We start from the raw sequence: 9,066 nt of genomic DNA, 5'->3' as shown, positions 1-9,066 counted from the left end.
AACCCCACAGAGCTCTGCGGCACCCCGCCGCCCCCCGGGCATGCCGGGAGCAGCAGTCTTCCGGCACCGGGCTTCCGGGAGGCAGTGTTGCTTTGCGCGGCATGCCGGGAGCAGTAGTTTTGCGGTACTGGACTTCCGGGCGGCCATGTCGTTTTTGCGCGGCATGCCGGGAGCAGTAGTCTTCCGTCACTGGGCTTCCGGGCAGTCCTTTTAGTCTGCACGGCATGCTGGGAGGTATAGTTTTCTGGCACACGAAACGCGCGCACACCTCTGCCCTCGCGTGTCCAATAGGCAGTATTGCACGCGTAAGGCGCACGCATGCGCACTGGTTTTCCCCTGCTCACTGCTGCCCTCGGGTGTCGACACGCCAGTACTGCAGCCACCACTGCCCTCCCCTGCGTACAAAGAATACTGCAGCCAGCCGGCGCACACACGCGCACTGCCGGTCGCCGTGTTCGCCGGTACTCTCCGCCGTTTCGGTAACGGGTAAGCGAATGGGCCGTGCTCGTCGCCCCTTCCCGGGACTCACAGGCCGGTAGCGCAGAGCGCTGTTCCTTATCGGTGCTTCCTGGTGTAGCGGGGACGGGCAGTGCCGTCTCGGAGCCGCTCCGCGGTGCCCTCTCACCGGTGCAGCACCAGAGCCTGCTCGCTGATCCCCGCCGCTCTCTCGGGCACGGGCACGGGCACGGGCACGGGCACGGGCAGGGGCAGAGCAGCCTCGGGGCGCTCGCTGCTCGGTGGGAGCGCCGCGGGCTGCCGCGGCGGGCTGCGGTTCGCACGCGTGAGCCGGCCGGCTGCAGCGCCGCGCCGCGAGCACGCGAGGGCACTATTGCGAGTCTCGCCTCCCTCCCGCTCCCCCCCCCCCCCCCGCTCCTCTCGCTCGCGCCGGTCCGTAGCCGGCGCATGCGCGGTCCTCGAGCGCCGGGCCGCCGATGCGGTGGCGGTCCGTTGGCGGCCGGCGCATGCGCGGCGGCGGGGAGCAGCATGGCGGCGAGCAGGGTCCACGTTTTCTCTCGGCGGCGGCGGGTGAGGGCCGAGCCCGCCTGGAGTCGAGGGTCTGGGGGCCCCGGTGAGGAGAGCGGGTGGCGGTGGGCTGTGTCCTGCCCGCTGCGGCCCTCGCTGCATGGAGGCGGCGGTGTGGGGGAAGGGGGGGGCTGTGGCCCGGCTCCGTGCCGGGAGTGCAGGTCGGACTTTCCCTGTTCCGTGTGTCGCCTTTAGGGCCCCGGTTCCTCCCCAGCGCGGGCCGGGGTGTGCGCTCGCCCCTGCGGACGCGGCCCGGCGGAGCGGGGGGGGGGCAGGCGGCCCCGGAGCGGGCTTGTGGTGCAGCGTCCGCGGGAGGACGGCTCCTGTGGCGGCAGGCACGCCCGAGAGTGCTGGTAAGTCCCGAGGAGGTTTAAAACCTCTGGACCAAGCAGGCTGAAGATCAGTTTGAGTCAGGTACGATTAGTGCAGCCCCAGGTTATTTCTTTGAGACCTGTGGCTAGGCAAGCGAGAAGACGGATAGAAGAACAACACTCTCAGGCACCCGGAGGCCTCCCCCACCCCCAGGCACAGAGTGTGGGTGCCAGCCAACGCAGGCACTGACTGACTGAAAGCCCCGCTGAGTTCTGCTCCCTCCTGTACAGCTGCCCCAAAGCCACGGGCTTCCCCAGTGCAGTATGTGGTGATGGGACCTCTGTTGCCTCTGATGTCTCCCCAGGCACAGGGGAGCTGCACGTACGCTGCACATATGCTGCACAGGGGTCCGTATGTCTGCAGCAGTGGCACAGCAGCCTGATGTCCCAAAGCCCCAAGCAATGCCAAAACCACTCCCAGACCCAGTGCCTACAGCAGTGAGAAGTTCTAATAAATATGGGGGGGGGAATCTGTGCCTCCCCTTTGACTCAGTCCCACTTTAGAGAAAAAGGGATTTACAGCACTTCTTGGTGAAGAATGTTGACGGATGGGCGCACAGCTGACAAACAGACTTTTCTCTCTTTTCTTCTGAGCCACCTCTTGGAAGCCTCTGTGTGTGCAAGAGGACTCTGTTAATGTGGCTGACCTGGGATAATCGTGCTGTGCACAGTGCTTAAGGAGAACATTAACATAAAATTGCAGGCTAAGGAGTAACCTTAAAAAAATACGAGACTCGGGAGAAGCCTAAGAGAACGCTGGTGGGCTATGGGAAGCCCCAGGAATGCTACAGAAAACAGCAAGGCTTTTAGGCACCTTCTCAGAGCAGGAAAAATGACTTACTCCAGCCCATAGGACAATGGGTGCTCTTAATTCCCACCTTTAATTACCAAAAGTGTTGTGAAAGCAGAAGGGACTAGAGATGATGCATAGCGGGTTATGGGCTATGTGTAAAGTTTCAACAAACAGCAGTCCTCTCTTAAAGTAGAAACAGTTTAGTCTTAGGTAGTAGATGAACGTGGCTTTGAGTAATGTGAAGAGAAGCGGTTACGTCAATCACCCTGAAAGCCTTGGAGAAACAGCTAGACCTAGCGATCCAGTTGTTGATTTTGGTCATCACCTGTGAGGCCAGCATCTGAGCATAAGAGGAATCTAGGAGCTGTATCAAAAAGGTAATAGGTTTGAAGCAGCGATGGGCAAATCAAGTGCTATCATTCTTCCGCGTGGCTAAAGACTGAGAGGCTTGTCGGTTAAGTGTGTGTATATGAGGGTTTGAGAAAGGATACTGAACAGTAACAATAATACCGAAGCAGAATAAAAATCAGGTTTCGTGGAAGATGGCGTAGGTAAGTATTAGGTGATGTGCCTGCCTGTCTAATAACTGAGCCCGAATTGCTGTACGTCATGTTTCCAAATGCTTACCCTGTAAAGTATGATGCAAGGTGCTGTATTAAGACCTTTCCTGTAAGGAAAAGGAAAGGGGGGGGGGGAAGGAAAAAAGAACACAGCAAAGAGAAAAAGAACATGCATAAATCTAAGTGTTTCACGGCAAAAAAAATGCAAGTTTCTCTCTTTGTTACAGAGATGGAACCAACAGTTGCAAATGCTGATGAAGAGAAAAGCTGGACAAGCAGTTTTTTGGTGATTAATACCGAAAGGACGGGATGAAACAAGGAAGCAAAAATGCAGTTCAGCAGACCCATGATATCACCAGAAACTGCTGCAGCAGAAGGTGTTCTGGCACGGGTAACTAAGGTAACTCTTGATAATGACTGTTAGTTATTTCGGCCTCCCAGAGGCAGCACTGAGGACTAAGTAAGCCATTCCTACCTTGTGGATATCGTTCACTGTATCTGCCTTAGTTTTGCTTTGGTTGTTTCTGTTTTGTTTTGTTATCATGCATGCATATGTAGAAAGGGAAAGATGTCATATTTAATTTTTAGATTAATTGCCATGGCTGAAGTTGAAGAGACCGGAAAAACGTAAGCAAGCTGAAGTAATGAAATCAAACGGAACCAACTGAGAGCTGTCTGCATCGCCCAAAAAGGGAAAGCCCGTTCCTCCTGGCAAGGAAGGATCACCACTAATAGCGATCGGAATAATAGATCACCAACATATAAGGTCTGAAGGTCTGTACGCATTACAAAAAGTATTCTACGTACATATATTTCTCCGTGTGTGACTTTATGTGTCTGCGAGGCATCATGCTTTAAGAGCTACAAGACAGCAAACTATTATCTTGGGGGAATGGTGGTCAAGTGGCCAGAGTCTCTGAAGAGACAGAGAGACAGAAGTGTCCGAACAGTAAAATTAAGAGATCGCTTTCAGGAAAGCTCGGTTAGCGCACCCCCAGGTTAATTGCCTGGCAATGGTACTTGGGGAAATGGGAAGAGAGTAGATAGAGGAAAGGTTAAAGCCTTGCGGAGTTAAGGCTCCTTCTCATCAGTTCCAACTTAGAGCAGTTTTAGGAGGATTTAATTTCCTCCTGTAGTGTTAACATAGCTTTGCTGGTATCAGCAGACTGTGGTGGAAATGACTGGAAAGGAGTCAGGAACGGAACAAGGAACGTGAGGCTGCTTTCACTGAACTGGAAGAAGTGGCTGTAAAATCTGCTGCCCTCGAATTCCCAGGACAAGGCGAGCCTTTTTCAGTAATGCTTTCCACATCTGCTGAGTCCATGGGAGCAGCACCGTTAGAAAACAGCGGTAAGGGAAAGTGGGTGCCAGTAGCATCATCCTTACATCCCCTTTGGGGCCAGAACAAAAATTCTCCCGCTGCGAGAAAGACTGTTTAGCGGCAGTCTGGGCTGTAACTGTCTTTGAGACTTTCACCTTTGAGAGGACAGAGGCAATCCAATCTGCTCAATTCCCTCTGAAGTAGCTAATGTCAGGGAAGCGAATAGACAGCAGAGTATCATCTATCCAAGTGGCACAGCGGGCACTAATCTTAACGAGCGGGGCGCGGTGGGGTGAGGGGGTTTACTGTGCAAGTGTTACAAGAAGTGGCTCTTCTTGTGCGTGTCTGAATTGACAGAGCACGGTTGTGCCAAAAATGTGGACACAGGAGGCTTCTGAAAGATTAATCTCTAGCGGCTACTTAGTCTAACTTCCCTTTCACAGCAAGCCCGACTGTTGTCATAGCTTCCAAAACAGAGATTGGGGGAAGCGGTATTTGTGGCTTGCGTATTCTCGTTTACCTTGCTTGTGTGTGTATTAGATCCGCTTTTGTGCTTATAAACAGCTTTGGATTCTTATGATTCTCTGCAGAGCTTTGAATGTTTTTTTTGTTTGTTTTTTTGCTTTGCTTTATACTTTTGTAGGGCGATGGATTTTACTATGCCTCCGTCAACAAGCACTGGCTGACAAAGTTGTTATGTCCCAGCAGAGACTCTTAGGCAAGACAGAGGAGTTCAGCTACGCAGCCTGCCAGAAGAATGTCGCCTGGGAGGAGTTGCTAGCCTTGAGCTATAGGCGCTGATGCACACGGCTTGTTCTGTCAGACACGAAGAGGTTTTCTTTGGTTGCGGAAATTTCAGCTTGGCTTTACACCCTATAGCGGTAGTATTTTTGTATTTATAAACTGTGTTAATCCTAGGCGTTTAGAACATTGGGGAACAACTGTATGCCGCCGTGAAGAACTACAGGCTACCGCCCTCAGCCCTTTGTAAGTTATCACATGTCAAGAGCAGCCAGGAGAATCGAAACGCCAGCAGAAAGGTTCTCCACCTGGTCCTGACAAGGAGCCTTCAGCCGTAGGAGGGTCGGCCACGTCCTTACCGGACTTGTGAGTAATAAGCCGCAATTCACGGACCGGCAAAGGAGGGGGGGAACAGCGACCGGTAGCCCGGTTGCTACGGCATTGCTGTTGCTAGCAGGGCCACAAGGCCCGTGTGAAGCCTCGCCTGCCTCTTTGGAGCTTTGTTTTGGTCTGTTTACCTGGAAAAAGCAGTGAGGCCTCAAATAAGAATTTTTGTGGCTAGATGGGTAAGCTGTGACCCCAGCTGTCTTTGCCTTGCTTTGCTGCTTAATGCTGTAACAGCAACTCAGGACCCCGGAATAAAAACTGTTACAGTGCTTAAGGGAGGATCTGCGTTTGCCCTGGTTAGGGGACCATCGTTAAAGCTTTGGGGGGGGGAGAAGGGGGGGAAGCTACAAAACGAGACTCTCCCAGTGACCTTGGTGGTTTGATTCATTTGCAGTCTAATGTTCTGAGGGCCGGCAACTTGAAGATGAGCAGCTAAGCCCGTTTTGTTGATTTCGGTGATACTGTTTTAAGAAAGCATGTAAGTACAGACGGGGTTTGGGGGGGTTTTCGAGCAAGACAGGAAAGAGCAAGGAAGATTGGAGCATGTGGAAAAACTAGGTGCCGTGAGCGTACTGAAGTCGTTAAGGGCTGAGAGAATTTGGGGTTAAGCATCTGAAAGGGGCTAAGGCACAAGGAGCAGTAAAATACCGTCACTGAACACAAGGTTTCTACCCAGTCTGTGCCTGTGCGCACACCCTCGCTCTGGCAAACGCAGGCACCCTGGAGCTGTAGGCAAGCAGGCCCACAAGTGGACTTTGGGCACAGCAGTGCACAGAGAGCTCTGCGTGCTCGGCAGGCGAGTGGGGTTGGAGTGTGGCGAGAGCTGTTCTGGGCTGACCAGATCCATCCGGTTCTGCCTCTTGTCCCTCTGTCCAGCTCACCATCCTTCTCTTTCTTTCCCTGTCACTCGGGCCGGTGCCAGCAGCGACCAGGGGCTCCCATCGATCTGCCTGGCTTGGGTCACGTCAGACACCTCTGCAGGGACTCTACGTGCAGAGGGCTGTGGATGTGCGGTGGGGGGGCACTAACGGGCCAGAGATGCAGTGGGGGACGTAGTAGGCAGTGAAGAGGCTCCTGGGGAAGGAAGGTGTCATGGAGGCAGAGAGCAGCAGAGGTTCCAAGTACTCAGGTGTTAGGACAGGTGCTCGTGGTAGGGCGGTCTGGAGCTGCTGTTGTCATCTGTCCTACTTGTCAGCGTGGCCTGCAGTTACTGCGTCTTGTCCGCCTGTGTGTAGACAGGGCTGCCGCGCGGTGCAGCTCGAATCGTGGTCGCGGCGCTGGCATCGAGCCCGCTTTTCTGTCAGGTCTGCCTTTATGCAAGCTGTTGTCTTCCCTACGTCAGCCTTGCTCTGCTGCTCTTCCAGGGGCCTGCACTCAACTCTGCTTTCTGGCACACTGTTGTGTCATAGGGCTTTCCAGCAGGGTCTGTCTGACTTGGGCCGCTTGTGGTGTCCACTAGGCAGCCTGAGCGAGTGAAGCAAAATCCTCCTCCTGGCACTGTCCCAGCCAGAGTCAGTTTCCCATCAGCTCAGTCTCTCCAGAGTTTGGAGGTTTTGGAGGCCTTAGTTTTTATCCTGCCTTGGCTGGACAGTGCTTTCTGAGAGTGTCTGTCAGTGACAGATTGGCTGTGGAGTTTCCCTGAAGAGGGTCATCTACCAAAGGCTGGAGGTGGCCAGGTGCCTGAGCGAGCCTGACTGTACGCGAGGGTTGCTGTGACATCCTTGCAATGAAATGGAGCCAGAGAGGGTGACTGAAGCAACACAGAGGGTCAGTCATAATTGCGGAAACAATTCCGGGCCTTGGACTAGGGAGTAGTTCTAGGAGGGCTGTGCAGTTGCCTGGCTGCTCAGTAACCGTTCTGGCCGCTTTGCAGGTGGCTGAAGCATAGTCCAGCAGTCAAATGAGCATTGTCACAGCTGGGAGCTCTGTGGAGATCTGCGGTCATCCATGGAGGACGAGCTCTGACTTGCAGCATGGACACAGCTAAGTCCTGGGGCTGCATTGTATGTGAGCAGGGCTGGGAGGTGGAAGGTGGTTTTGCCCTCGGTGGTTACTGGTGTCATTGGCTGTGGATGTTTGCCCATGGAGCTGAGAGGACCAAAAATATTAATTGTCTGTAACAGAGATGAATTAGTGCTTGCGGTGTTTCAGGTAGGTTCAGTGGAAGTGCAGCTTAGTGCAGTCCTGTGGCGTGATTCTTGCAAGTGCTCGCGTTTGAATGATGGCTAAAACCAAGCCTATAAACAGCAACTGTAATATGATTCTGGTGCGTGTCTTCCTTCTAAATGAAGGGGAAACTTCTTAAGCTGTGGGCAAAACCCCATGGCTTCTCTGTACTGTTCTCATGCTCATGGGTGCTTTGGTGTTTCTTGCTTAAAGTGGAGGGTTTGAAGTTTTTCACTTAAGGTTTATTGCTTAGTTTGTTGTTGAGGGTTTGTCACTCAGGGGTTATGGTGTATTACTTTATTTTGTGGGGCTCCGTCTTTATCAGTCAGAGTTTACAGTTTGTTCATTTAGCGATCAGGGCACAGAATTTAAAATCCAACCTCATTCATAAATTTTAAAGCTTTGGCAACCATTTGCATTCCAAGATTTTCAGTTTGTCACTTAGGGTGCAGGGTTTACAGCTTACTGATAAACAAAAAGGGCTAAATCCTCGGATAATAAACTGTAAGCCCTGAAGCCTAAGCAGCAAGCTGCAAACCCTCCTCTGAGGTTTGTAACCTTCCCCTGTACCCAGCGTTCAGCTCTGTGCGCTGACCTGAGGTCCGGGTTTCATGCGGCGCAGGCCCATCACACCGAGACTGGCGACGTGACGGGCGAGCTGAGCGCTGTGAAAGTGTCCTGCAGGGCTCTGGTCTGGAGTAGGGCAGAAGCACAGGCAGGCGACATCAGGCATTTTCCTCTCAACTCTCAGAGCTGGATCCTATCCCTGAAGGAAAAAGCAGAGGGGGTAGGTTGTTGACTACTCAGAAACCTGCCACGTCAGGGGCAGCAGCAGGAGCTGACCCTTCCCCGACGGATGGATGAACACTGGTGTGGTCATGACTCTGCAGGTGTCACAGGATAAGGGGAAGCATGGCAGACTCGCGCCCAGGTGTTGTTTCTGTTCAGTAAAACAATAAACAGTTGCTTTATTCTTTGCACTCATGTCTGTGGTTCCTGCCATCGCTTTGCCTGAAGATGATGCCCAGGGGAGGAGGTTACACATTGCGTGTGGTGCTGGGAGCTGGTCCCCAAGTCCCTCGTACTTTGGTGTCCCTGCGGTTCCCAGGGAACCCAGTGCTGTTCGCAGGGCTGTGGGGAATTTCCCTTGCATTGCCTGGACCTTGGGGCGGTGTCGGTGGCGTTTCTCATCATCCTGGGGGCAGCCAGGGCCCCTCCAGGGCTGTGTGAGGTCCCCAGGCTGCTTCCGGATTTGCTTTCAGCACTTTACCATGTCCCTCGTGTGTCTGGGATGAGGCCTGTGTGCCTGGAGCTGGGAGATAGTTTCTGTGGGGAAGGGGGGAGCCTGCAGGCACTGTCCCGTCAGCCACTTCGAGCTGTGTGATGTGCCTTATGGCCCCTTTTGTATGCACCAAGGCCCTTCGTTTGTATTTTGGTTTGCCCCAGAGCCCTGTGTTTGCCCTCTGATGCCCTCAGGAGCCCTCAATTCACATTTTGGGTTGCCCTCAAGCCCCCTGTGTGCCTTTTGGTGTGCCCCAGGGCCCTGTGTTTGCTTTGCAGCACACCCCAAAGTTCTTCATTTAGCTTTCTCCCCTGTCCCAGAGTTTTCTGCAGTGCTTCTTGGTGTGCCCCAGGGCCCTCCCTTTGTTTTTTGGTGCGCCCAGAGTCACTGTTTGCTCGATCATTGCCTTTTTTTACTTTTGT

At 53.5% G+C, this 9,066-nt stretch overlaps 1 long non-coding RNA gene across 6 annotated transcripts; it reads left to right on the top strand.

The window, feature by feature from the left end:
• Nucleotides 1-391: 391 nt before the first annotated feature.
• LOC136993419 (uncharacterized) lies at nucleotides 392-8,342 on the top strand. Of its 6 annotated transcripts, none has more exons than XR_010885713.1 (6): nucleotides 392-486; nucleotides 2,975-3,147; nucleotides 3,336-3,521; nucleotides 4,987-5,175; nucleotides 5,591-5,674; nucleotides 7,070-8,342. It is a non-coding gene; the product is annotated as an uncharacterized lncRNA (long non-coding RNA). The 6 variants fall into 6 exon arrangements; XR_010885711.1 differs by lacking the exon at nucleotides 392-486 and adding an exon at nucleotides 1,347-2,564; XR_010885710.1 differs by lacking the exon at nucleotides 392-486 and adding an exon at nucleotides 3,913-4,097 and having other exon boundaries at nucleotides 2,791-3,147.
• The last annotated feature ends 724 nt before the right edge of the window (nucleotides 8,343-9,066 follow it).

This window comes from Apteryx mantelli, chromosome 15, assembly GCF_036417845.1.
Source record: "Apteryx mantelli isolate bAptMan1 chromosome 15, bAptMan1.hap1, whole genome shotgun sequence".
NCBI lineage: Eukaryota > Metazoa > Chordata > Aves > Apterygiformes > Apterygidae > Apteryx > Apteryx mantelli.
Note: the sequence above shows the minus strand (reverse complement) of the source record. Positions and strands in the feature narration are given on the sequence as shown.